General features: G+C 45.8%; 5 pseudogenes; all 5 read left to right on the top strand.

Annotated features, from left to right (window-relative positions):
• The first annotated feature begins 10,445 nt into the window (after window positions 1-10,445).
• On the top strand, window positions 10,446-10,564 carry LOC142707802 (5S ribosomal RNA; annotated as a pseudogene).
• A 67-nt stretch (window positions 10,565-10,631) lies between these two features.
• LOC142706844 (5S ribosomal RNA) lies at window positions 10,632-10,750 on the top strand (annotated as a pseudogene).
• Window positions 10,751-10,817: 67 nt separating this feature from the next.
• On the top strand, window positions 10,818-10,936 carry LOC142704696 (5S ribosomal RNA; annotated as a pseudogene).
• A 439-nt stretch (window positions 10,937-11,375) lies between these two features.
• On the top strand, window positions 11,376-11,494 carry LOC142696886 (5S ribosomal RNA; annotated as a pseudogene).
• A 244-nt stretch (window positions 11,495-11,738) lies between these two features.
• LOC142674476 (5S ribosomal RNA) lies at window positions 11,739-11,857 on the top strand (annotated as a pseudogene).
• The last annotated feature ends 15,986 nt before the right edge of the window (window positions 11,858-27,843 follow it).

Here is a 27,843-nt window from a genome sequence, read left to right as displayed (position 1 = left end):
AAGATATAAGAGTGAACGGGGTGAAAGTGTCGTTCTATCCAGATTTCTCTGCGGAGATACATTAACGGAGGATGCAATTTCTGGACATTAAAAGACGACTGAGGAATCTTCGAGTTCAGTACTCCATGTTGTATCCGGCTAAGCTCCGAGTGGCGGCATTAGGATCCGTACAGTTCTTTGAAAATCCGAAAGATGCGTTACGGTGGTTGGATAGTCACGAGGCTCGACTACGACATGATCCGGAGGAAGCGGCGGCGTGATCAACAAATGGATGGGTGAAGTCGGGACTCTGCTATGGTGGAAGGAAGAGGACTTGCGCAAGAATATAAGGCATTATTTTCTGCATTTATATGTTGATTTTTGTTAAGATGATGTCTATATCTCATTGTTGGCGGGAGGAGAGGAAAGATGCTGTCAGTCTAAAGGCAGAATTGAATGTAGGAGTCATAAAAATGTTACTTGTTTATTGAGGAGAAGGTGGCGGGAGGTTCTTGGTTTTGGAGGTTAAATTGTAGAAACAGATGGATTTCTATAATGTGAAAGGGAAGCTGTATGTAAAGGATCTGCCAGGCACTACGTCTGTGGAGACTCCCAGGGTTAATCAGTCGACACCTGAGGCCAGACCTCTTAGACTGACACCGGCTCCCACCAATCAGGGTGGCAGGCTCAGGAGTGGGAGAGCCTATCGCGGCCTGGTCAGTCAGAGTTAGCTCCGCCCCCTGTCCATTTATACCTGCAGTTTTCTCTTCCTCATTGCTTGTTATTCTTTTGGATTCCTGGCCCCACTGCTGCTTGCTCCAGCCTGCTTCTGCCGTGCTTCTGCCTTGCTGCAGTTCTCCTTGACTTGACTTGCTTTGCTTTGCTTTGCCCCTGGCTTGCTTCTGTCTCCGTGCCCGCTCGGGTTACTCACTTCGTCCTGGTCCTGACTGTTCGTTCGCCGCTCCGTTTCCTCGTGGCGTTCCGTGGCTACTGCCCCTTCCCTTGCGTGTTCCCTGTTTGTTTTCCTGTGCACTTAGACAGCGTAGGGACCGCCGCCCAGTTGTACCTCGTCGCCTAGGGCGGGTCGTTGCAAGTAGGCAGGGACAGGGCGGTGGGTAGATTAGGGCTCACTTTCCCTTCACCTCCTTCCTGCCATCACAGAATAACAAGCCCTTACCTAGTCTACCATTTCTCCTACGCTGTCGCTATCATGGACCCCCTTGAGACCCTGACCCAGCAGATGCAGGGCCTCTCCCTACAGGTCCAGGCCCTGGCCCAAAGGGTTGGGCGCACCACCTCACCTCTAGAACCCGACCTCAAGTTACCTGACCGGTTTTCAGGGGACCGTAAGACGTTTCTCTCCTTCCGGGAGAGTTGCAGACTATATTTCCGCCTTAAGCCCCACTCCTCAGGTTCCGAGAACCAGCGGGTGGGTATCATCATATCCCGACTCCAGGAAGGGCCCCAAGAGTGGGCCTTCTCCTTGGCTCCTGACGCCCCTGAACTTTCCTCTGTTGATCGTTTTTTCTCTGCCCTCGGACTCATTTACGACGAGACTGACAGGACTGCTTTAGCCGAGAGTCAGTTGGTGACCTTACGTCAGGGTAGGAGACCGGTTGAGGAATACTGTTCTGATTTTAGGAAGTGGTGCGTAGCTTCTCAGTGGAACGATCCGGCCCTAAGGTGCCAGTTTAGGTTAGGATTATCTGACGCCCTGAAGGATCTGCTGGTTAGCTACCCCTCGTCTGACTCTCTTGACCAGGTTATGGCCCTAGCAGTACGACTTGACCGACGTCTCAGGGAACGTCAGCTAGAACGCTTCAGTGTGCTCCCCTCTGACTTTTCTGCGATCCCCCCCGAGGTCCCGCCTCCTCGCCCCTCCACGGAGGACTCGGAGGTACCTATGCAACTCGGGGCCTCCATGTCCCCTCGACAACGTAGGGAGTTTCGCAGAATGAACGGTCTCTGCTTCTACTGTGGGGACGACAAGCATCTACTGAACACCTGTCCCAGGCGCAAGAATAAGGAGCCGGAAAACTTCCGCGCCTAAGTGATCATCGGGGAGGTCACTTGGGCGCACAGGTATTTCCCGTTAATGTGAAACGCAATAAAATTTTGCTTCCCTTTCAGGTCTCGTTTGCTGGCCGGTCTGCCACGGGCAGTGCTTTCGTGGATTCTGGCTCATCTGCTAATATCATGTCTGTGGAATTTGCTATGTCTCTAAAGATGCCTTGTATTGATTTACCTTATCCTATCCCTGTAGTAGGAATCGACTCTACTCCCCTTGCTAATGGTTATTTTACTCAGCATACTCCTGTTTTTGAACTCCTGGTTGGCTCCATGCATTTGGAGCAGTGCTCTGTACTGGTAATGCAGGGATTATCGTCTGATCTGGTTTTAGGCCTTCCCTGGTTGCAGTTGCATAATCCCACGTTTGATTGGAATACTGGGGATCTCACCAAATGGGGTAATGAATGTCTTATGTCATGTCTTTCTGTTAACTCTATTTCTCCCCGGGAGGAGGTAAACACGCTTCCTGAGTTCGTTCAGGACTTCGCCGATGTGTTTTCTAAGGAGGCCTCCGAGGTGTTGCCCCCCCATAGAGATTACGATTGCGCTATCGATTTGGTGCCTGGTGCCAAGCTTCCTAAAGGTAGGATATTTAATCTTTCATGTCCTGAACGTGAAGCCATGAGGGTGTATATCCAGGAATGCCTGGCCAAGGGTTTCATTCGCCCCTCGACTTCTCCTGTAGGTGCTGGCTTCTTCTTCGTGGGGAAGAAGGATGGTGGTCTTAGGCCGTGCATTGATTATCGTAACCTGAATAAGGTCACTGTAAGGAACCAGTACCCACTTCCTTTGATTCCGGATCTTTTTAATCAGGTTCAGGGAGCCCAATGGTTTTCTAAGTTCGATCTACGGGGGGCATATAACCTTATCCGCATCAAAGAGGGGGATGAGTGGAAAACTGCGTTCAACACACCCGAGGGTCATTTCGAATACCTGGTCATGCCCTTTGGGTTGTGTAACGCCCCTGCTGTCTTCCAGAATTTTATTAATGAAATCCTGAGAGAGTACCTGGGTAATTTTCTTGTTGTGTACCTTGATGACATACTGGTGTTTTCCAAGGACTGGTCCTCTCACGTGGAGCATGTCAGGAAGGTGCTCCAGGTCCTTCGGGAGAATAATCTGTTTGCTAAGACTGAAAAATGTGTCTTTGGGGTACAGGAGATACCATTTTTAGGGCAAATCCTCACTCCTCATGAATTCCGCATGGACCCTGCCAAGGTTCAAGCTGTGGCGGAATGGGTCCAACCTGCCTCCCTTAAGGCGTTACAGTGTTTTTTAGGGTTCGCCAACTATTACAGGAGATTTATTGCCAACTTCTCGGTCGTCGCTAAGCCTCTTACGGACCTTACCCGCAAGGGTGCTGATGTCCTCCATTGGCCCCCTGAGGCCGTCCAGGCCTTTGAGACTCTCAAGAAGTGCTTTATCTCGGCCCCCGTGCTGATTCAGCCCAACCAAGAGGAGCCATTTATTGTGGAGGTTGACGCTTCCGAGGTGGGAGTGGGGGCCGTCTTGTCCCAGGGTACCAGCTCCCTCACCCATCTCCGCCCCTGTGCTTACTTCTCTAGGAAGTTTTCGCCCACGGAAAGTAACTATGATATTGGCAACCGCGAACTTCTAGCCATTAAATGGGCTTTTGAGGAGTGGCGGCACTTCCTGGAGGGGGCCAGACACCAGGTAACGGTCCTTACGGATCACAAGAATCTGGTTTTCCTAGAATCGGCCCGGAGGCTTAATCCTAGACAAGCTCGGTGGGCACTATTCTTTACCAGATTTAATTTCTTGGTTACCTATAGGGCTGGGTCCAAGAATATTAAGGCTGATGCTCTGTCACGTAGTTTCATGGCCAATCCTCCTTCCGAGAAGGATCCCGCTTGTATTTTACCCCCTGGTATAATCGTCTCTGCCACGGATTCTGATTTAGCTTCTGATATCGCGGCTGATCAGGGTGCAGCTCCCGGGAACGTCCCTGGGGACAAACTGTTTGTTCCCCTGCAATACCGGCTGAGGGTACTCAGGGAAAACCATGACTCCGCTCTATCTGGTCATCCTGGCATCTTGGGCACCAAACACCTCATTACCAGAAACTATTGGTGGCCTGGGTTGCCTAAAGATGTTAGGGCTTACGTCGCCGCTTGTGAGGTTTGCGCTAGGTCCAAAACCCCTAGGTCCCGACCTGCGGGCCTACTACGTCCCTTGCCCATTCCCCAGAGACCTTGGACCCATATCTCCATGGATTTTATCACCGATTTGCCTCCATCTCAGGGCAAGTCGGTGGTGTGGGTGGTAGTCGACCGCTTCAGCAAGATGTGCCACTTTGTGCCCCTTAAGAAGCTACCTAACGCCAAGACGTTAGCTTCTTTGTTTGTGAAACACATCCTGCGTCTCCATGGGGCCCCAGTCAATATCGTTTCGGACAGAGGGGTACAATTTGTTTCCTTATTTTGGAGAGCCTTTTGTAAAAAGTTGGAGATTGATCTGTCCTTCTCCTCCGCCTTCCATCCCGAAACTAACGGCCAAACGGAAAGGACCAACCAATCCCTGGAACAATATTTAAGGTGTTTCATCTCTGACTGTCAATTCGATTGGGTCTCATTCCTTCCCCTTGCTGAATTTTCCCTGAATAACCGGGTCAGTAACTCGTCAGGGGTCTCCCCGTTTTTCTGTAATTTCGGGTTTAACCCAAGGTTCTCCTCCGTCTCCCCTGGTTGTTCCAATAATCCTGAGGTAGAGGATGTTCATCGGGAACTGTGCACTGTCTGGGCCCAGGTTCAGAAGAACCTAGAGGCGTCCCAGAGCGCACAAAAGATTCAGGCGGATAGTAGACGTTCTGCTAACCCCCGGTTTGTCGTCGGGGATTTGGTCTGGTTGTCGTCCAGGAACTTGCGCCTTAAGGTCCCGTCCAGGAAGTTTGCTCCCCGATTTATTGGGCCTTATAAGGTCATTGAAGTCCTCAACCCTGTATCCTTCCGTCTGGAGCTGCCCCCATCCTTCCGCATACACGACGTCTTTCATGCTTCCCTCCTTAAACGCTGCTCCCCGTCCTGGTCCCCCTCTAGGAAACCTCCTGTTCCCGTTCTCACCCCTGAGGGGGTGGAATTCGAGGTGGCCAAGATTGTGGACAGTAGGATGATCCAGGGCTCCCTCCAGTACCTGGTCCATTGGAGAGGATACGGGCCGGAGGAGAGGACTTGGGTACCTGCTCGAGATGTTCACGCTGGGGTATTGGTCAGGAGGTTCCACCTTCTCTTCCCCACTAAACCGGGTCCTCTTAGTAAGGGTCCGGTGGCCCCTCATAAAAGGGGGAGTACTGTAAAGGATCTGCCAGGCACTACGTCTGTGGAGACTCCCAGGGTTAATCAGTCGACACCTGAGGCCAGACCTCTTAGACTGACACCGGCTCCCACCAATCAGGGTGGCAGGCTCAGGAGTGGGAGAGCCTATCGCGGCCTGGTCAGTCAGAGTTAGCTCCGCCCCCTGTCCATTTATACCTGCAGTTTTCTCTTCCTCATTGCTTGTTATTCTTTTGGATTCCTGGCCCCACTGCTGCTTGCTCCAGCCTGCTTCTGCCGTGCTTCTGCCTTGCTGCAGTTCTCCTTGACTTGACTTGCTTTGCTTTGCTTTGCCCCTGGCTTGCTTCTGTCTCCGTGCCCGCTCGGGTTACTCACTTCGTCCTGGTCCTGACTGTTCGTTCGCCGCTCCGTTTCCTCGTGGCGTTCCGTGGCTACTGCCCCTTCCCTTGCGTGTTCCCTGTTTGTTTTCCTGTGCACTTAGACAGCGTAGGGACCGCCGCCCAGTTGTACCTCGTCGCCTAGGGCGGGTCGTTGCAAGTAGGCAGGGACAGGGCGGTGGGTAGATTAGGGCTCACTTTCCCTTCACCTCCTTCCTGCCATCACACTGTATGGTCATAGTGGTGAAGTTTTCTTCATCAGCCCAGGCCCTCTGAGGAGGGTAGGTTTATGGAAAGTTGAGTGGGAGGGGGTGGGGGGAGGGGGGATGTTTGGGAGGGAAAGGGAGTTTGAAACGCAGTACGCTCTGATTGTCATTGGGAGTAATGGAAATAGCCACTGTCAAATGCAAAAAAGATTCAGATGGGGGGTAGGGTAAATCTTCTGTCCTGGAATGTGAGAGGTATGGGGGAGGTAACAAAAAGGCGAGCTATCTTTGAATACCTGAAAGGACAGTCTGCTGGAGTGATGGGTTTGCAGGAAACTCATCTTACTATTGACACGGTGCAGCAAGCGCATAGGGTTTGGATTCGACATAGTTTTCACTCCTTTCATTCTACATACTCAAGGGGGGTTAGCCTCCTGGTTCATAGGGATGTGCCTTTTAGCTGTATAGATTCCTTTAAAGATAGGGCAGGTAGATATGTTGGGGTGCACTGTAAACTGTTTAACTGGGAATGTATAATTGTGGTGTTGTATGTGCCTCCCCCGTATTCTGTGGGTCCGATGAGAGAGGTGCTGGAGAAACTGGCTGGGTGGCCTATGATACCGACTATATTGATGGGAGACTTCAACAACATAATGAATAAAGGGTGGGATAAATTTCCAAAAGGGGGAGGGGTGGGAGATATTGGCCTGACGAGATTCGGAAAGTACATGATGGAGGCTGGGTTTACAGATATTTGGCGGGCAAAATGGCCCTCTACTACGCAGTATTCGTGTGTATCATCCACATATGGATCATTATCACGAATAGACCTAATGTTTAATAATGGAATGGGGATGGAATGTGTGGAAGGGGTGGAATACTTACCACGGGCACTGTCTGATCACTCCCCAATGTTACTTAAGCTCCGAACAAGCTCAGAGATGGGGGGGTTGAGAATGCACTGGAGGTTAAATCCGTTCTGGATACGGTTAGTGGGAGAGGAGATAATAAATATGAGTCTGCAAGAATACTTTGAATTTAATAAAGGTACGGTCCCTATGGATATTTTATGGGATGCTATGAAGGCGACTATAAGGGGAGTGTATATACGGGAGATCTCGCTCATTAAAACTAAGTCGCGACAAATGGGTCAACATTTGACAGATAGGGTCACAGTAACAGAGGAGAGGCACGTTACTAATAACACTGCGGAAACACTAGCCCAATGGAAGGTTGCTCAGAAATTGCTTAGGGAACATCAGCTGGAGCAAGCGGCTAATAAAAGACTATTCTTACAACAAAAATACTATGAGGAGGGTGAAATGGCGGGCAGACTGTTAGCAAATATGGCACGGCCGATGCGGGAAAGTGCGTTTATTCATCAGCTGCAGACAGTGCATGGGACTCTGGTTGGAGAAACAGGGGATATATTAGAGGTGTTAACATCATTTTACAAGGAACTGTATTGTACTAAGGTGGACTACTCGGAGGATCTGCTGTCAGAATATCTGGCAGAAATGACATGGGTTACCCTGGGGGAGGAGGAGAGAGAGGGATTGGAAGAGCCAATTACGCTAGAGGAAATACAGGAAGCGTTAATTTCTATGGCAAACGAAAAGGCTCCAGGGATAGATGGTATACCAACTGAATTGTATAAAGCATATGGGGAGACGGTTCTGCCGGAGTTATTGGAAGTGTTCCAGGATAGTTTCACCAGGGGGCGTTTACCGCAGACAATGTATGAAGCTGTTATAGTCGTAATCCCCAAGGAAGGGAAAGATCGGAAACAACCTGACTCATACAGACCGATATCTCTATTAACCACGGACATTAAAATTTTAGCGAAAGTACTGGCTAATAGGCTGTCGCGAGTAGTGACTAAAATTGTGGGGACAGATCAGTCGGGATTCATGCCATCGCGCTCTACGGCAGTTAATCTACGTAGACTTTTCCTGAATTTGCAGACAGATGCTCCGGATGCACGGTGTAGAGCAGTGCTGTCTTTAGATGCCGCCAAGGCGTTTGATAGTGTGGAGTGGGGGTATCTGTGGGCTGTCTTGGAACGGATTGGCTTTGGAAAGAAATTTATAAAATGGATACAATTATTATATAAGGAGCCGGTAGCTAGGATAAGAGCAAATGGAAGGATGTCAGATTCCTTCAGACTGGAGAGGGGGACGCGACAGGGATGCCCACTTTCGCCACTACTATTTGCGTTGGCAATTGAACCCCTAGCCAATATGGTAAGACAGCATCCAGGGATAGAAGGGTTTCGGTGTGGGGAGCTGGAGGAGCGCATAGCATTATATGCGGACGATATCTTGATGTTCTTGGGGGAAATAAATTACTCATTGCCAGTAATAATGAATGTATTGGAGCGCTTCGGTAGATTTTCAGGACTAAAAATTAATTGGAATAAATCGGTGTTGTTGCCACTCCAGCCAGTAGATACGCCGTTGGTGATTGGAGGAGTTGAGGTACCGTGCGTACAGAAATTTAAGTATCTGGGAATCATGATATCGGCGAGGGTGCAGGACTTTATTGAATTGAATGTGATACCATTGTTGAACAAACTCACGGATAAGACCAAAATATGGCTCGGGCTACCACTGTCAGCACTGGGTCGAGCAAATCTCATCAAAATGATTCTGATGCCCCAGATTCTTTATGTGGTGCACAATGCCCCAGTGTGGTTGCCTAAATACTGGTTCAGAAGAATCCACAACTTGTTTAGGGACTTGGTGTGGAAAAGGGGGATCCCCAGGATAAAACTGGATAAACTACAACTACCAGTGGAACAGGGAGGGTTAGCTATTCCGAATGCATGGATATACTATCTAGCGGCCCAATTACAACACTTTAAGGGCTGGAAGAATAGGGAGGAGTGGGATTCTAGTGGGAAACTGGTGTATTATATGGGTCAGAGAACGGATGTATTAGAGGCCATGGAATCTCATAAATTAAGGAGGGAGGCAAGAGGAAAGCCGACTTTACTATTAATACATAGAGTTTGGTGGGAAAGTAAGAAATTATTGGGGGCCACGGGATGCTCCAACTATATGCCTTTATGGGGCAATCCATACCTATGGGAATTTAATATGCTGGAAGGATTTCAAGACTGGGAACAGGCGGGGATTAGATATGTGTACCAGCTGTATGAGGGAGGTGTTCTTAAGCCCTTTGCTCGAATACAGGAGGAGTTTGGACTCCCACACCGACTGTTCTACCAATATCTTCAATTAAGGCATGCGGCGCAGGCTCAAGAGAGACTGGTGGATTTGAGCTGTTCCACCATGGGAGGGATGGAGCGGGTACTAGGGGCAAAAGACACTAAAGGGATTATCTCGGTGCTATATAATACGCTACTCTCTTGTTTTCTGGGAGACCCGTTGGTGGAAATCAGACGTAAATGGGAAGAGGATGTAGGACCCATAGGGGATGAAGACTGGGAGGAGATACTGGGATCATCTAAACAACTCTCTATTAGTGTAACGCACAGGAGGTCACAACTTTTTCTATTACACAGGGTGTAAAGGACGCCTAAGGTGCTATGGCAAATGCGCATTAGATCAACTAAGGAATGTCCCAGGTGCATGTTTGATGGGGCGGACATAAAGCATATGTTTTGGAGCTGCCCGCTGCTAGAAGGCTATTGGAAGGAAGTTAAAAGTGTGGTGTCTAAAGTATATGGGAGAGATTTCCCAATAGAACCTAAAATATTCTTACTGGGCTGCATTGGGGAGGAAGGAGGGGATGGAATGGAGCTAATGTCTATTAAAAAGATTTTGTATCATGCTAGGAAACTAATCGCAAAATATTGGCTGCAGGCGGATCCCCCGGAGGTAGCTGAACTGGTTGGGTATGTTAACCACACGGTATCACTGGAACAGCGGATATATCTGAAAAGAGGGACAATTCAGAAATACGAGAAACAATGGGGTAAATGGGTACAAGCCTATGGCAATGCGGATCACTAGATAAGATTTGGAGGAGGGATGACACATATACATGTTTAAGGTCTGGTGAAATATCGGTTTACTATGAAAGAGACACGGAGGAGGAGTGGTGGAAAAATCAGGGAAGAGAGGGAGTACTGCAAGGGAGGGGGGTAGTTCAGTTGGAGGGAGAAATAGGTGATGGTATAACCAAAGATGTTGTATACATGCCATAAAGTACTTGAAGAAATTTTGCACTACTTAAGTGATGTTATGTTAATTTTATATGTTTTCTGTAAAGTACTGTAAGAAATGTAAAGGCTGTATAACTGATGTTGTATTATCAATAAAAACTTGTTTGATTAAAAAAAAAAAAAAGGACTATGGATTAAAGCATTTAAAGTCAATGGCGATTCTAAGCTGAATGTGCCTGCTCTCGTCAGAACGATGAAGTTACACAGCTTAAGGCCTCACTAGTGTTTGTGTGGGAGACTGTCTAGGAATCCGTGGTGCGGTTGACTTTTTATTATGTCGTTTAGATTTTGTTTCACAATCGATTAAAAAGGACTATGGATTAAAGCATTTAATGTCAATGGCCATTCTAAGCTGAATTTGCCTGTTCTCGTCAGATCGCAGTAGTTACACAGCTTAAGCCCTCGCTAGTACCAGTGTGGGAGACTGTCTGGGAATCCGTGGTGCGGTTGACTTTTTATTATGTCGTTTAGATTTTGTTTCACAATCGATTAAAAAGGACTATGGATTAAAGCATTTATTGTCGATGGCCATTCTAAGCTGAATGTGCCTGCTCTCATCAGATTGCAGAAGTTACACAGCTTAAGGCCTCACTAGTACCAGTGTGGGGTACTCTCTGGGAATACGTGGTTCGGTTGACCTTTTATTATGTCGTTTAGATTTTGTTTCACAATCGATTAAAAAGGACTATGGATTAAAGCATTTAATGTCAATGGCCATTCTAAGCTGTATGTGCCTGCTCTCGTCAGTTCGCAGAAGTTACACAGTTTAAGGCCTCGCTAGTACCAGTGTTGGAGGCTGTCTGGGAATCAGTGGTGCTGTTGACTTTTTATTATGTTGTTTAGATTTTGTTTCACAATCGATTAAAAAGGATTATTGATTAAAGCATTTAAAGTCAATGCCCATTCTAAGATGAATGTGCCTGCTCTTGTCAGATCGCAGAAGTTACAAAGCTTAAGGCCTCGCTAGTGTTTTTGTGGGAGACTGTCTAGGAATCCGTGGTGCGGTTGACTTTTTATTATGTCGTTTAGATTTTGTTTCACAATCGATTAAAAAGGACTATGGATTAAAGCATTTAAAATCAATTGCCATTCTAAGCTGAATGTGCATGCTCTCGTCAGTTCGCAGAAGTTACACAGTTTAAGGCCTCGCTAGTACCAGTGTGGGAGACTGTCGGGTAATCCGTGGTGCGGTTGACTTTTTATTATGTTGTTTAGATTTTGTTTCACAATCGATTAAAAAGGACTATGGATTAAATCATTTAACATCAATGGCCATTCTAAGCTGAATGTGCCTGCTCTCGTCAGATTGCAGAAGTTACACAGCTTAAGGCCTCGCTAGTACCAGTGTGGGAGGCTGTCTGGGAATCCGTGGTGCAGTTGACTTTTTATTATGTCGTTTAGATTTTGTTTCACAATTGATTAAAAAGAACTATGGATTAAAGCATTTAATGTCAATGGCCATTCTAAGCTGAATGTTCCTGCTCTCGTCAAGTTACACAGCTTAAGGCCTCGCTAGTACCAGTGTGGGAGACTGTCTGGGAATCAGTGGTGCGGTTGACTTTTTATTATGTCGTTTAAATTTTGTTTCACAATCGATTAAAAAGGACTATGGATTAAAGCATTTAATGGCAATGGCCATTCTAAGCTGAATTTGCCTGCTCTCGTCAGATCGCAGAAGTTACACAACTTAAGGCCTCGCTAGTACCAGTGTGGGAGACTGTCTGGGAATCCGTGGTGCAGTTGCCTTTTTATTATGTCGTTTAGATTTTGTTTCACAATCGATTAAAAAGGACTATGGATTAAAGCATTTAATGTCAATGGCCATTCTAAGCTGAATGTTCCTGCTCTCGTCAAGTTACACAGCTTAAGGCCTTGCTAGTACCAGTGTGGGAGACTGTCTGGGAATCAGTGGTGCGTTTGACTTTTTATTATGTAGTTTAAATTTTGTTTCACAATCGATTAAAAAAGGACTATGGATTAAATCATTTAATGGCAATGGCCGCCGGGTGTCGGTGGGAGAGAGAGGGAGCTCCCTCCCTCTCTCCAAAACCACTCAGATGCAGTGCACGCTATTCAGCACCGCATCTGAGGGGTTAAACGGGTGAGATCGATACTTATATCGATCTCAAACGGCAGAGCAGGGACGCCCCCAGCCCTCAGCTGCCTCTGGCAGCTGAGAGCATGTAGATTTGACGGCTCCCTGGTCTGTTTACTTTATCCTGATGCAGTGCGGTAAAAAGGCATATGCATCAGAATAAAGCCCGTATTGGCGGTCACTAACGGGTTAAGATCTCGCTAGTACCAGTGTGGGAGACTGTCTGGGAATCAGTGGTGCTGTTGACCTAACCCTTGGTTGTTTAGATTTTGTTTCCCAATCGATTAAAAAAGGACTATGGATTAGAACATTTAATGTCAATGGCCATTCTAAGCTGAATTTGTCAGATCGCAGAAGTTACACAGCTTAAGGCCTTGTTAGTACCAGTGTGGGAGACTGTCTGGGAATCCGTGGTTCCGTTGATTTATTCTTATTTTGTTTCACAATCGATTAAAAAAGGCCTATGAACTAAACCTAAAGATGTCAATGGCCATTCTAAGTTGAATGTGCCTGCACTCGTCAGATTGCAGTACTCACATGGCTTTGGGCCTCGCTAGTACCAGTGTGGGATTCGGTGGTGCTGTTGACCTATTGTTATGACGTTTAGATTTTGTTTCACAATAGATTAAAAAGGACTATGGATTAAAGCATTTAACGTCAATGGGCATTCTAACCTTAATGTGCCTGCTCTTGTCAGATTGCAGAAGTTACACAGTTTAAGTCCTTGCAAGTACCAGTGTGGGAGACTGTCTGGGAATCCGTGGTCCTGTTGACTTAACATTATGTTGTTTAGCTTTTGTTTCACAATCGATTAAAAAAGGACTATGGACTAAAGCCTAAGATGTCAATGGCCATTCTAAGCTAAATGTGCCTGCTCTCGTCAGATTACAGTAGTTACATGGCTTAAATCCTTGCTAGTACCAGTGTGGGAGACTGTCTGGGAATACGTGGTGCAGTTGACCTATTGTTATGCTGTTAAGATTATGTTTCACAATCGATTAACCCCATCCCTCTTTAGCCACTTTTGACCTTCCTGACCGAGCCTCATTTTTCAAATCTGACATGTGTCACTTTATGTGGTAATAACTCCGGAATGCTTTCACCTATCCAAGCGATTCTGAGATTGTTTTCTCGTGACACATTGGACTTTAAGTTACTGGCAAAATTCGCTCGATATGTTCAGTATTTAATTGTGAAAAACACCAAAAATGTGCGAAAAATTGCAAAACATAGCATTTTTCTCAATTTAAATGTATCTGCTTGTAAGACAGGCAGTTATAACACACAAAATTGTTGCTAATTAACATCACCCATATCTCTACTTTAGATTGGCATCGTTTTTTGAACATCCTTTTATTTTTCTATGACCTCACAAGGCTTAGAACTTTAGCAGCAATTTCTCACATTTTTAAGAAAATTTCAAAAGGCTATTTTTACAGGGGCCAGTTCAGTTGTGAAGTGGTTTTGAGGGCCTTATATATTAGAAACCCCCAAAAAGTCACCGCATTTTAAAAACTTCACCCCTCAAAGTATTCAAAACAGCATTTAGAAAATGTCTTAACCCTTTACACATTTCACAGAAATTAAAGCAAAGTAGAGGTGAAATTTACAAATTTCATATTTTTTTGCAGAAATAAATTTTTAATACAATTTTTTTTATAACACAGAAGGTTTTACCAGAGAAATGCAACTCAATATTTGTTGCCTAGTTTCTGCAGTTTTAGGAAATATCCCACATGTGGCCGTAGCGTGCTACTGGACTGAAGCACCGGCCTCAGAAGCAAAGGAACACCTAGGGGATTTTGGGGCCTTATTTTTGTTAGAATATATTTTAGGCACCATGTCAGGTTTGAAGGGCTCTTGCAGTGCCAAAACAGTAAAAATCCCCCAAAAACGACCCCATCTGGGAAACTAAACACCTCAAAGAAATTATCTAGGGGTACAGTGAGCATTTTGACCGCACAGGTTTTTTACAGAAATTATTGGAAGTAGGCCGTGAAAATTAAAATCAACATTTCTTCAAAGAAAATGTAGGTTTAGCGATTTTTTTTCTCATTTCCACAAGGATTAAAGGAGAAAAAGCACAGCAAAATTTGTAAAGCAATTTCTCCCGAGTAAAACAATACCCCACATGTGGTAATAAACGGTTGTTTAGAGACACGGCAGGGCTGAGAAGGGAAAGAGCGCTATTTGGCTTTTGGAGCTCAAGTTTAGCAGGAATGGTTTGCGGAGGCCATGTCACATTTACAAAGCCCCCGAGGGGACAAAACAGTGGAAACCCAGCACAAGTGACCCCATTTTGGAAACTACACCCATTGAGGAAATTATCTAGGGGTATAGTGAGCGTTTTGACCCAACAGGTTTTTTGCATAAATTATTGGAAATAGGCCCTGAAAATGACAATCTAAATTTTTTCAAAGAAAATGTAGGTTTAGCTAATTTTTTCTCATTTCCACAAGGACTGAAGGAGAAAAAGCACCGTAAAATTTTTAAACCAATCTCTCCCGAGTAAAACAATACCCCACATGTGGTAATAAACGGTTGTTTGGAGACACGGCAGGGCTGAGAAGGGAAAGAGCGCTATTTGGCTTTTGGAGCTCAAGTTTAGCAGGAATGGTTTCCTGAGGCCATGTCACATTTACGAAGTCCCTAAGGAGACAAAACAGTGGAAACCCCCACAAGTGACCCCATTTTGGAGACTACACCCATTGAGGAAATTATCTAGGGGTATAGTGAGCGATTTGACCCCACAGGTTTTTTGCAGAAATTATTGGAAGTAGGCCCTGAAAATAAAAATCAAAATTTTTTCAAAGAAAATGTAGGTTTAGCTTATTTTTACTCATTTCCACAAGGACTGAAGGAGAAAAAGCACCACAAAATTTGTAAAGCAATTTCTCCCGAGTAAAACAATGCCCCACATGTGGTAATAAACGGCTGTTTGGAGACACGGCTTGGCTTAGAAGGGAAAGAGCGCTATTTGGCTTTTGGAGATCACATTGAGCAGGAATGGTTTGCGGCGGCCATGTCACATTTGCAAAGCCCCTGAGGGGAAAAAACAATGAAAACGGCCAAAAAGTGACACCATTTAGGAAACTACACCTCTTGAGGAATTCATCTAGGGGCGTAAGTGAGCATTTTGACCCCACAGATGTTTCATAGAATTTATTCGAATTGGGCAGTGAAAATAAAAACAATCCGTTTTCTTCAATAAGACGTAGCTTTAGCGCAAATTTTTTCATTTTCGCAACAAATAAAGGAAAAAAAAGAACCCAACATTAGTAAAGCAATTTCTACCGAGTACGGCAATACCCCATATGTGGTCATAAACTGCTGTTTGGGCACACGGCAGGGCTCAGAAGGGAAGGACCGCCATTTGGAGTGCAGATGTTGCTGGATTGGTTTCTGGGCGCCTGTGGGCCCAAAACAGTGGAAACCCCCCAGAAGTGACCCAATTTTGTAAACTACACCCCTCAATGCATTTACCTAGGGGTGTAGTGAGCATGTTAACCCTGCAGGTGTTTTGTAGAAATTAGTGTGAACTCGATGTTGCAGAGTGAAAATGGGATTTTTTCCACAGATATGTGGACAATATGTGGTGCCCGGCTTTTTCCACCATAACAAGACAGCTCTCTAATTATTATGCGGGGTTTCCTGGTTTTAGAAACACCCTACATGTGGCCCTAATCTCTTGCCTGGACAGTCGACCAGGCTCAGGAGTGAAAGCGTACCATGTAAAATTGAGGCCTAATTTGGCGATTTACAAAGTATTGGCTCACAACTGCAGAGGCTCAGATGTGAAATAATAAAAATAAACCCCTGGGAAGTGACCCCATTATGGAAACTGCACCCCTCAAGGCATTTATTAAGGGGTGTAGTGAGCATTTTCACCCCACAGGTCTTTTCAATAAATGAATGCGCTGTGGATGGTGCAAATTAAAAATTTATATTTTTCCCTAGATATGCCATTCAGTGGCAAATATGTCGTGCCCAGCTTATGCCACTGGAGACACACACCCCAAAAATTGATAAAAGGGTTCTCCCGGGTATGACGGTGCCATATATGTGGAAGGAAACTGCTGTTTGGGCACGCTGTAGGGTTCAGATGGGAGGAAATGCCATTTGGCTTTTGGAGCGTGGATTTTGCTTGGTAGTAGTTTTGTTTGGAGTCTTACTGGTGTTTCCGTTTATAATGTAGGGCATATGTAAGCCGGGCGGAGTATATAAGGGGCATAGTCAGGTGGTATAATAATGGGGTAAAAAAAAACAATAAAATAATCCATAGATGTGTGTTACGCTGTGAAGCAATCCTTTCTGCACAGGCCGGTGTCGCACTGATATATGGCGTCCTTTATTATCCCCCTTTTGATCCACACTCCGCGCCATTGTAGTTTGGGGAATTTTGCTAGGAAGTGTTGTCCTGTTATAATACGGGCACCGTCGCTTCCAGCGGATATGTTTGGGCCCTCCCTTTCCTGGTTCCCTAATTTTAGGTCCTTGATAAATCGCCTCTTCAAACAGAAGAAATGTTCCCCTCGGGCACAACTGCATATTTTTTTATTTCCTGACTTATTGGAGCCATAACTAATTTTATTTTTCATAGACGTAGCGGTATGAGGGCTGGTTTGTGGCGGGACGAGCTGTAGTTATTATTGGTACCATTTTGGGGTACATGCAACTTTTTGATCACCTTTTATCCTATTTTTTGGGATGCCAGGTAAACAAAAAAACGCAATTCTGGCACAGCTTTTTTCGGTTTTTTTTATACAGCGTTCACCACGCATTATAAACTACATGTTAACTTTATTCTGCGGGTCAGTACGATTCCGGCGATACCTAATTTATAGCACTTTTTTTTGTTATACAACTTTTTGCACAATAAAATTACTTTTGTAAAAAGAATGTATTTTTTCTGTCGCAAAGTTGTGAGAACCATAACTTTTTATTTTTTTTGTTGACGGAGGTGTATGAGGGCTTGTTTTTTGCGGGACGAGCTATAGTTTTTATAGGTACCATTTTTGGATACGTGCGACTTTTTGATCACTTTTTATTCTAACATTTGTAGGGCAAAGTGACTAAAAAACAGAAACTCTGGTAACGGTTTTTACGTTTTTTTTTACGCTGTTCACCGCGTGCAATAAATAATATAATATTTTGATACCTCAGGTCGTTACGGTCACGGCGATACCAAATACATATGGTTTATTATTATTTTTCAATAATAAAGGACTTGATAAGAGTAAAAGGGGGATTGTGTTTTATTTGATTACTTGAAACTTTTATTGTTTTCAAACTTTTATTATTTGCACTTTTTTTTACACTTTTTTATGCTTTTTTTACACTTTTTCTCAAGCCCCACTAGGGGACTTGAAGGTCCAACGGTCAGATTTTTTTTTTCTAATACATTGCACTACCTATGTAGTGCAATGTATTAGATCTGTCAGTCATTCACTGACAGCAAGCCGATTAGGCTTCGCCTCCCGGCGGGGCCTAAATCGGCTTCCGTAATGGCAGAGCAGGAGACCATTGTGTCTCCTGTTGCCATAACAGCAGTCGCAAGTCCTGATTGCCTGTCAGGGCTGGCGATCTGCTAGTAATCGCTACGATGCAGCAATCGCATTCGATTGCTGCATCGAAGGGGTTAATGGCAGGGATCGGAGCTAGCTCCGGTTCCTGTCGTTACAGGTGGATGTCAGCTGTACAGTACAGCTGACTTCCACCTCTGATGATGCCGGATCAGCTCCTGACCCGGCGCCATCTTGCCGGCAGCTACGGAAGCCGATCAGGCTCCGCCTCCGGGCGGATCTTGACCGGCTTCGGTGCTAGGCAGACCGGGAGGCCAGTATTAGGCCTCCGGTTGCCATTGCAGCCACCAGAACCCCGGCAATTTCATTACTGGGGTTCCGATGAGCTGCAAACACCTTAAGTGCAGCAATCGCGTTTGAGCGCTGCACTTAAGGGGTTAATGGCGGGGATCGAAGCTAATTTCGGTCCCCGCCGTTACAGCCGGATGTCAGCTGTAAGATACAGCTGAGATCCGGTGATGATGGCACCGGCTCAGCTTCTGAGCTGGTCCCAAACATTCGGCGTACATGTACGGCAAGATGCGGGAAGTCAATGCTTTCCATGACGTACATGTACGGCAAATGTCGGGAAGGGGTTAAATTTGCAGGATGTCAATTTTAGTCACGTAATGAGCACAGAAATCCTGCGGATTATAAAATCTAGAATCAATAATAAAATTCAGGTGTTTTGCAAATTTCAAAATGAATAACTTTTTTTCTTCCGCTTATGCCGGGTTCCCACGTAGCGTAAACGCTGCGGAATTTTCGCAACGGAGTTCTGTGCGGAAATTCTGCAGCATTTACAGTAGAAGCAAAGTGAATGAGATTTAGAAACTCTCATGCCCACGCTGCGGAAAAAAAACCGCAGTGAAAACGATCATAAATTTACCTGCAGTGTAGATTTTAAATTGCTTTTCTGTTGCGGGTTTTCCCCACTGAATTCAATGGGTATGTAAAACCCGCAACAAGTAGCCAACCCGCGCGATTTCCCTGTGGATTTGCTGCTGAAAATTTCCGCTGCAAATCCGTTATATGTGGACTCGAGGTACAATGAAATTATTATTTTTTTTAATGTTTTTTGTTGTGATATTCACAAAAATTCTGCAGATTTTGACATGATTATAAAAATTGCCGCAAAAACCGTGACAAAATAATGCAAAAAGGGTGCATTTACATTAAAAAAAACGCATAGAAAATGCCACGATTTTGCCTGTGTGGATTTTACAGGTGAAACCAGTAAAATAAATGTGCTTCGCAGAGACAAAAACTTGAGCAAATCGTGTAAAAACCGTGTGTCTTTGATTTTTAATGCTTTTTTAGGGTATGTACACACGGCTGTAAACACCCGAAAAATGGCCGAAAAATCGGAAGCAGAACACCTCCAAACATCTGCCCATTGATTTCAATGGGAAAACGGCGTTCTGTGCAGGTCACTTCTTGGGACGTTTTTGGAGCCGTTTTTCATTGACTCTATCGAAAAAAAAACTCCAAAAACGGCACGAAAAACGAAGCGAAAATCGTGAGTGGCTTAAAAAATGTCTGAAAATCAGGAGCTGTTTTCCCTTGAAAACAGCTACGTATTTTGAGACGTTTTTGACTCTGCGTGTGAACATACCCTTAGGCCCTGTTCACACAGAGTATTTTGACAAGGTTTTTGGAGCGGAAACCACTCCGCAAAACTCGTCAAAAACCGGCCGAAAATGCCTCCCATTGATATCTCTGACATCAATGGGAGGCAGAGAAAGCGTATTTCTCTGAGTTGTTTGCCCGTATCACTCAATGGCCGCAAGCGAGAAACGCTGCAAAAAACGTGGTGAAAATCGCGGCAAACCACGTGCAGGAAGGACAAAATCGGGATTTTGAAGCAGATTTTGTCCTTCCTGCACGTGGTTTGCCGCGATTTTCACCACGTTTTTTGCACCGTTTTTCGCTTGCGGCAATTGGGTGATATGGGGAAAAAACTCTGTGTGAATTTTCCTCCTGCAAAAAACTCAGTGTGAACGAGGATTTACCGTGGGGCCAAAAACGACTCATTTAAATGCACCCAAAAAACACTCATGTAAATGAACCCTTTGGGTATGTTCACACGACCTATTTTCTGCCTTTTTTCGGGCCGTAAACGGCCCCGTAAAAAGAAGGCAGTGAAAAAGAAGTGCAGGTCACTTCTTGGGATGTTTTAGGAGCTGTTTTTCATAGACTCTATTGAAAACAGCGCCGTAAAAAAACACAGCGAAAAACGCAGCAAAAAACGAAGCGAAAAACGCTCCGTATTTTCAGATGATTTTAGTCTAGTGTGTGAACATACCCTCAGGGTATGTTCACACGCTGGGTCAAAAACGTCTGAAAATACGGAACTGTTTTCAAGGGAAAACAGCCTCTGATTTTCAGGCGTTTTTGAAGCTGAACATGAAGCTTCTTTTAGGGTATGTTCACACGCCCTATTTACGGACGTAATTCATGCGTTTTACGTCTCGATTTACGGCCGAAAAAACGGCTCCAAACCGTCTGCAAATATCTGCTCATTGAATTCAATGGGTCTAAGGGTATGTTCACATGGCAACGCCAATTACGTCTGAAATTACGGAGCTGTTTTAAGGCGAAAACAGCTCCTGAATTTAAGACGTTTTGACAAGTGCGCGCGTTTTTAGCGGCGTCCATTATGGACGTAATTGGAGCTGTTTTTCAATGGAGTCAATGAAAAACGGCTCTAATTACGTCCCAAGAAGTGACTTGCACTTCTTTGAGGTGGGCATTTTTTTACGCGCCGTCTTTTGGCAGCGGCGCGTAAAAAAACAGGCCGTATGAACAGAACACCGTAAGGGTATGTTCAAACGATTAACAAAATACTTCTGAAAATACGGAGCTGTTTTCAAGGGAAAACAGCTCCTGATTTCCAGACATTTTTTGAGCAACTCGCGTTTTTCGCTGCGTTTTTGCTGCGTTTGCTACGGACATTTTTAGAGTAGTTTTCAATAGAGTCTATGAGAAAACGGCTCCAAAAACTTTTCAAGAAGTGTCCTGCACTTCTTTTGACGAGCCGTCATTTTACGTGCCGTATTTTGACAGCGACGCGTAAAATGACAGCTCGTCTGCACAGAACAGCTTAAGACCCATTGCAAGCAATGGGCAGATGTTTGCCGATGTATTTGAGCCGTCTTTTCAGGGGTAAATCGAGGCGTAAAACGCCTGAATTACGTCTGAAAAGAGGTTGTGTGTACATACCCTCAAAATTCCGTTTGGGATTTTGAGGCAGATTTAGTCCTTCCTACATGTCGTTTGCCGCTATTTTCTCTGCGTTTTTCACTGCATTTTTCGCTCGCGTCCATTGAGTGCTACGGCCAAAAAACTCTGCGAAATACACTTTCTCTGCCTCCTATTGATGTTAACGGGAGGTCAGAGGCATAAACGCGGGAAGATAGGGCATGTCCCTTCTTTCTCCCGCGAGCCGGTTTTACCGCTTGCGGGAGAAAACCGGCCCCGCCTCCCATTGAAATCAATGGGAGGCATTTTCGGACGGTTTTTGACGAGTTTTGCGGAGCATTTTCCGCTCCAGCAAGCTCATCAAAATACTCCGTATGAACAGGGCCTTAGCCACTCACGATTTTCACTGCGTTTCTCGCAGCGTTTTTTTACGGCGGTTTATCGAGCTGTTTTCAATAGAGTCTATGAAAAATGGCTCCAAAAACGTCCCAAGAAGTCTCCTGCACATTTTTTTCGCGGCCGTTTTTTTACGCGCCCGTTTTTCAAAATGGCCGCGGAAAAAAACGGCCCGTCTGAACTTCTGCTTCCGATTTTTCGCCCATTTTTCGGGCGTTTACAGCCGTGTGAACTTTCCCTAAGGCCAGATTCAGACGAACGAGTGCAAACTCGGACGTGAAAAACTTCAGTTTTTCATGTCTGACACGTTTTTATGCATCCCTCATGGACTTGAGTCTATTGAGGGATCTGTAAAAACGGCCGAAAATAGGACATGTTCTATTTTTTCATGGGCTCTTCACTCGGTCCGTTAAAACAACGGCTGTGTGAACAGCCCCTTTGAAATACATGTGTCCGTGTGGCAGCCATTAAAAAAAGGCCGTCACACGGACGAGATTTACGTACGCCTGAATTCGGCCTAAGGGTATGTTCACACAACAGCGTCCGTAACGGCTGAAATTACGGGGATGTGTTCAGGAGAAAACATCCCCGTAATTTCAGCCGTAACGGCATGTGCAGGCGCTTGATCGCCGCGTCCATTACGGACGTAATTGGCACTGCTTTTCATTGGAGTCAATGAATAACGGCTCCAATTACGCCCCAAGAAGTGACAGGTCACTTCTTTGACGCGGGTGTCTATTTACGCGCCGTCTTTTGCTTTCAATGGGCAGATGTTTGTCAACGCTATCGAGGCACATTTTTCGGACGTAATTCGGGGCAAAAACGCCCGAATTACGTCCTTAATTAGTGTGTGTGAACATACCCTAAGGCTAAATGCACGCATTGCGTAATTTGGTGCAGAAAGTCAGCATCAAAACCGCAAATAAACGCAGATCATTCCGTAGGTAAAATCTGCACAGAATAATGCGTTTTCTGATGCGTTTTTAGGTGCGTCTTTTACATTTTGATGTGGATACAGGTACGGATTTTATGTTGTGTATTTTGGTTCTTTCTTTTATAAACTTGTCAGATATAATTCACAAGCGGAAACGCAAGATAAATTTGCATACTGCAGATTTTAAAATACGCACCGCAGGTCAATTCACATGCGGGAAAATTCTGCAACGTGTAGATGACTTTACTTGAGGTCTCATTTACTTTGCTGGTACTGTATAAGGCTAGGTTCACACGAGCGTGTGCTTTTTGCGCACGCAAAAGACGTGGCGTTTTGCCTGCGCAAAAGGCACTTAACTGCTCCGTGTGGCCTCAGCATATGATGTGCGGCTGCGTGCTTTTCGCGCAGCCGCCATCATTATGACACTCCGTTTGGATGTTTGTAAACAGAAAAGCACGTGGTGCTTTTCTGTTTTCATTCATCCTTTTCACAGCTGTTGCGCGAATCACGCTGTTCGCACGGAAGTGCTTCCGTGTGGCATGCGTGGTTTTCACGCACCCATTGACTTCAATGGGTGCGTGATGTGCGAAAAACGCTCAAAGAACGGACATGTCGTGACTTTTAGGCCGGGTTCACACGTGCGTGTGCGTTTTGCGCGCGCAAAAAACGCGGCTTTTGCGCGCGCAAAAAGCACTTGACTGCTCCGTGTGTCATGATCATATGGTGCGTGGCTGCGTGCTTTTTGCGCAGCCGCCATCATTATGACACTCTGTTTGGATGTTTGTAAACAGAAAAGCACGTGGTGCTTTTCTGTTTTCATTCATCCTTTTCACAGCTGTTGCGCGAATCACGCTGTTCGCACGGAAGTGCTTCCGTGTGGCATGCGTGGTTTTCACGCACCCATTGACTTCAATGGGTGCGTGATGTGCGAAAAACGCTCAAAGAACGGACATGTCGTGACTTTTAGGCCGGATTCACACGTGCGTGTGCGTTTTGCGCGCGCAAAAAACGTGGCTTTTGCGCGCGCAAAAAGCACTTGACTGCTCCGTGTGTCATGATCATATGGTGCGTGGCTGCGTGCTTTTTGCGCAGCCGCCATCATTATGACACTCTGTTTGGATGTTTGTAAACAGAAAAGCACGTGGTACTTTTCTGTTTTCTTTCATCCTTTTCACTGCTGTTGCACGAATCACGTTGTTCGCACGGAAGTGCTTCTGTGTGGCATGCGTGATTTTCACGCAGCCATTGACTTCAATGGGTGCGTGATGCGTGAAAAACGCCCAAAAAACGGACATGTCGTGACTTTTTCGCAGCGGACTCACGCTGCGGAAAAATCACGCAACTGTCTGCACTGCCCCATAGACGTATATCCCGTTCGTCTGAATAAGCCCTTATGCTGCGGACTTTCCGCAGGAAAATCAGCGCGTCAAATCCGCATGTATTATGTATCATGTGCATGTGGCCTAAGGGTCTATGCTCATGTTGCGGTTGAGGTAGATCCGAAAACCGCATGCATTTTTAGTGCAATTTGGTGCGTTTTTCAATGCGTTTTTCTTTACTGCAACATCATCGAAAAACACACAAAAATGTATTTACATGAGTCGTTTGTGGCCGCACAGTAAAAAGGGCATCAAAAATTGCAGAAAAAAATTAACGCGGTCATACGGCGGTTTGCTGCGGTTTCCTATGCAGTTTTTACAGGTGAAACCTATAAAACAAGGGTCAGTTCACATGGAGTGTTTAGGCACTGATTTTGATGCATCGGAATCAGCGTAAAAAAACGGCCCGAATTGCCCCCCAATGGGAGGCAGAGGCGTTTTTTCTCCAGGGCGGCTTACAACCACTCGCCGAAAAAAAACAAGGAGGCATGTTCTTTTTTCTTTGAGCGGTTTCCGCTTTGTACCTGCCACTGAAATCAATGGGAATCAGACAAAATCTGCGGCACTCGTTTTGAGAATTTTTTCGGCGTTTTTTTGTCCATGGTTTTCACATTACATTCAACGGCCGTGGGCAAAAACTGCGAAAAAAAACAGTGAAAAAACAGTCAAAACAACGATGGCAATCAAAATCTGCCAAAAGATTTTTTATGCATGATAAAAACTAGGTAACCTAGGCCTCAATGTGTTTTACCTGTACAAACCGCACAGACGAATACCGGATCGCAAACCGCGTGAATTCATAGTAAAACTGCGTGTGTTTTTTCATTTGTGTGATTTTTTGTCTATTTTTTTTACCACACGCCCAAAAACGTCTCATCTAAATGCACCATTATCTGATTTAGCATAGGTTTTAAAATGTGTTCAGCAGTGAAAGGGTGTTTCTGATTAGAGTTTGGGGGGGGGTGCGGCCAACCAATTAAGAAGGCTTAAATACAGCTGCTCAGTGGAGGGTGTGGTTGTTTTTTTGTGGGAGATGTGGCCAAGTGTGACCAGAAGTTTTGGAGGAGCTCTGCCAGGAGCAGTGATGTAAGTGGACTTTGTGGTTAAAAGGGGTTTGGGGTACTTTAAAAATGCAGTATTTGTAGAATTCCCCTCCATGTGCTGGCAGTGATCTGCTCACCAGCACATGATGCCCGTTTGTTTGATTGTTGTGGTGTTTGTATCTGCTGCCGTGGTGTTCTCTGCACCTGTGATTTATTCTCTAGTGCGGATTACAATGTGTTATAATCGTATATCTTTTATATTGGCCCTGCTACATATTCATACCTACCAACCGCCCCGGGTTCAAGGCGGTGTCCCTATGTCCCGCTGTCAAACTAATTCCGAAGCAGGGAACCATCAACTCCCTGGTTCAGAATTAGTTCATAACGGAGGAGCAGAGGGCTCTTCTCTGCTCACCGGGCACAGTGCTCGGGGAAGCCATTGACGGTATTGTCCATTTATGAGCAGAATCCCCGGCCAGAGTCGGCAACAGGGATTCGGTTCAAGGATTAGCCACTGACGTCACTGTTCATATATGGACAGTACTGTCAATGACTATGTCCAGAGACCAGGCAGGGTGGTGGGGGTGGATTGCGTGTCCGACTCACTAGTCAGCCCCGCTTGTAGCTTCCCTGTGCAACAAGTGGGGCTGTGAGTGGTGAGTCTCAGACACATCCAGTGCATGCGGCGGCCAGTCTGACTGAGTCTGACCAGTTACCAGCCCCACCAGCAGACATATGGTGCCGGCAGGAAAGATTGAGATGCTGCCCACTGTTGACCCTCAACTACTACTGTTTGGCACATATTGGATATGATGGCTTCTAGTGTAGTGGTTAGCTTGATTGCCTTACAGCTGGAAGGTCACTGGTTCAAAACCCGGCTGTCATGTCAGGTTTTGTTTTTTTAACTAGCATTAATATGTTTACCTCTCTCCCGCCAGAGGAAGAGCGGATCAATACATTAAACAGAAAGCAATGGTTCCATTAGAATTAGGGCCTGTTCACATCACCGTTCGCTTTCCGTTCCGGGGCTCCATCTGAGGTTTCCGTCGGGTGAACCCTGCAACGGAAAGTGAAAGTGAAACCACAGATTCCGTTTCAGTTACCAGTGATATCAATGGTGACGGAAATATCGCTAATGGTTTCCGTTCATCACCATTCCGGCAGGTTTCCGGTTTTCCGACGGAATCAATAGCGCAGTAGATTCTGCTATTGATTCTGTCGGAAAACCGGAAACCTGCAGGAATGGTGACGAATGGAAACCATTAGCGATGTTTCCGTCACCATTGAGATCAATGGTGACTGAAACGGAAGCTGTGCTTTCACTTTCCGTTGCGGGGTTCACCCGACGGAAACCTCCGACGGAACCCTGGAACGGAAAGCAAACGGTGATGTGAACAGGCCCTAATTCTAATGGAACCGTTGCTTTCCGTTTAATGTATCGATCCTCTCTCTTCCTCTGATGGAAGACAGGTAAACGTATAGAAACGCTAGTGTGAAAGAAGCCTTACTTTAATTGTTTAATTCAACTTCAGTTGTGCCCGTACTCCTTTTTACCATACCACTCGTGTGATCACTTATAAGGGTATGTTCACACGGCCTATTTATGGACGTAATTCGGGCGTTTTAACCCCCGAATTACGTCCGAAATTACGGCTTGAAAGCGTTGACAAACATCTGCCCATTGAAAGAAATGGGCTGACGTTTGTCTGTTCACACGAGGCGTATATTTACGCGTCGCTGTCAAAAGACAGTGCGTAAATAGACGCCCGTGCTAAAGAAGTGTCATGTCACTACTTCAGACGTAAATGGAGCCGTTTTCCATGGACTCCATGGAAAACCAGCTCCAGTTACGTCCGTAATAGACGCGGCGTTCAAGCGCCTGCACATGCCGTTACGGCTGAAATGACGGGGCTGTTTTCTCCTGGAAACAGCCCCGTAATTTCGGCCGTTACGGACGCTGCTGTATTAACATACCCGCAAAGGTGTTAGTTATGCTCTTTATTATCACTGAGGCGCCATGCACACGACCGTGCCTGTAATCACAATCTGATTACGGCACGGACGGCTGCGGACAGTCATCTGCATTTGCGGACCGTGTTCCTATTATAAAGTATAGGACCATGGCCCATCAAATAAAAAAAACAGGACATTTCCTATTTTTTATGGAAGGTTTCTACGGCCATAGAAATGAATGGGTCTGTAATTACGGACGAAATCTACCGTCGTGTGCATGGGGCCTTAATCTTGATTTTGTAATGTCCGTAAAACTTTTGGTCTGTCCATGATTTTTAGCCCAGTTGTCCAGAAATTTCTGAAGTGGAGGTTGGCAACGATGCTGGGGAGTCTTCGGTGAGCGGAGGAGCTCACTCCGCTCTGAACTAATTATGGAGCAGGGAGCGGATAGTTTCCTGCTTCAGAATTAGTGGCTACTCCTTGAGCGGAATCCCCGTTGCCGATGATCTGGCTGGGGATTCCGCTCCTAGAGGAAACCCCTGGGGTCACTTTCCATATATGGACTTTGACGTCAGTGGCTCCTCCTGGAGCAGAATCCCCAGTTAAAGTCGGCAACGGGGATTCGCTCAAGGAGTTTCCACTGACGTCACTGTCCATATATGGACAGTAACATCAGGGCTTCCCTCTAGGAGCGAAATCCCCGGACTATGCTCTCGCTGGGGATTCCACTTCTAGAAATGGTCTTAATAGCGCTGTCTACAGGGTGAGGGTAGCGCTATCTACAGGGGGGTGGCACTATCAACATGGAATTTATGGCACTATATAGGAGCATAATCTATATTTGGGCACTGTGACACTATCGAGAGGGCACTGGCACTTTATATATGGGCACTGGCACTAGGGGCAGCTTTGGGTGTATTATACTGTGTAAGAGCAGCTATGAGGCATTATACTGTATGGGGAGGCTATTGAGGCATTATGATGTAGGGGGGCAGCTATGGGGCTTTATACCGTATGGCAGCTATGGGGGCATCTGCTTGGGGCAGCTATGGGGGCATTATGCTGTATGGGGGAATTTGTTTGGGCATTATACAGTATGGGAGAATCTGTTATACTGTATGGTGGCAGCAAGAGAGCAATATACTGTGGCACTACATACAAGGGCATTAT

The sequence above is a fragment of the Rhinoderma darwinii genome, chromosome 1, assembly GCF_050947455.1.
Source record: "Rhinoderma darwinii isolate aRhiDar2 chromosome 1, aRhiDar2.hap1, whole genome shotgun sequence".
Classification (NCBI taxonomy): domain Eukaryota; kingdom Metazoa; phylum Chordata; class Amphibia; order Anura; family Rhinodermatidae; genus Rhinoderma; species Rhinoderma darwinii.
Note: the sequence above shows the minus strand (reverse complement) of the source record. Positions and strands in the feature narration are given on the sequence as shown.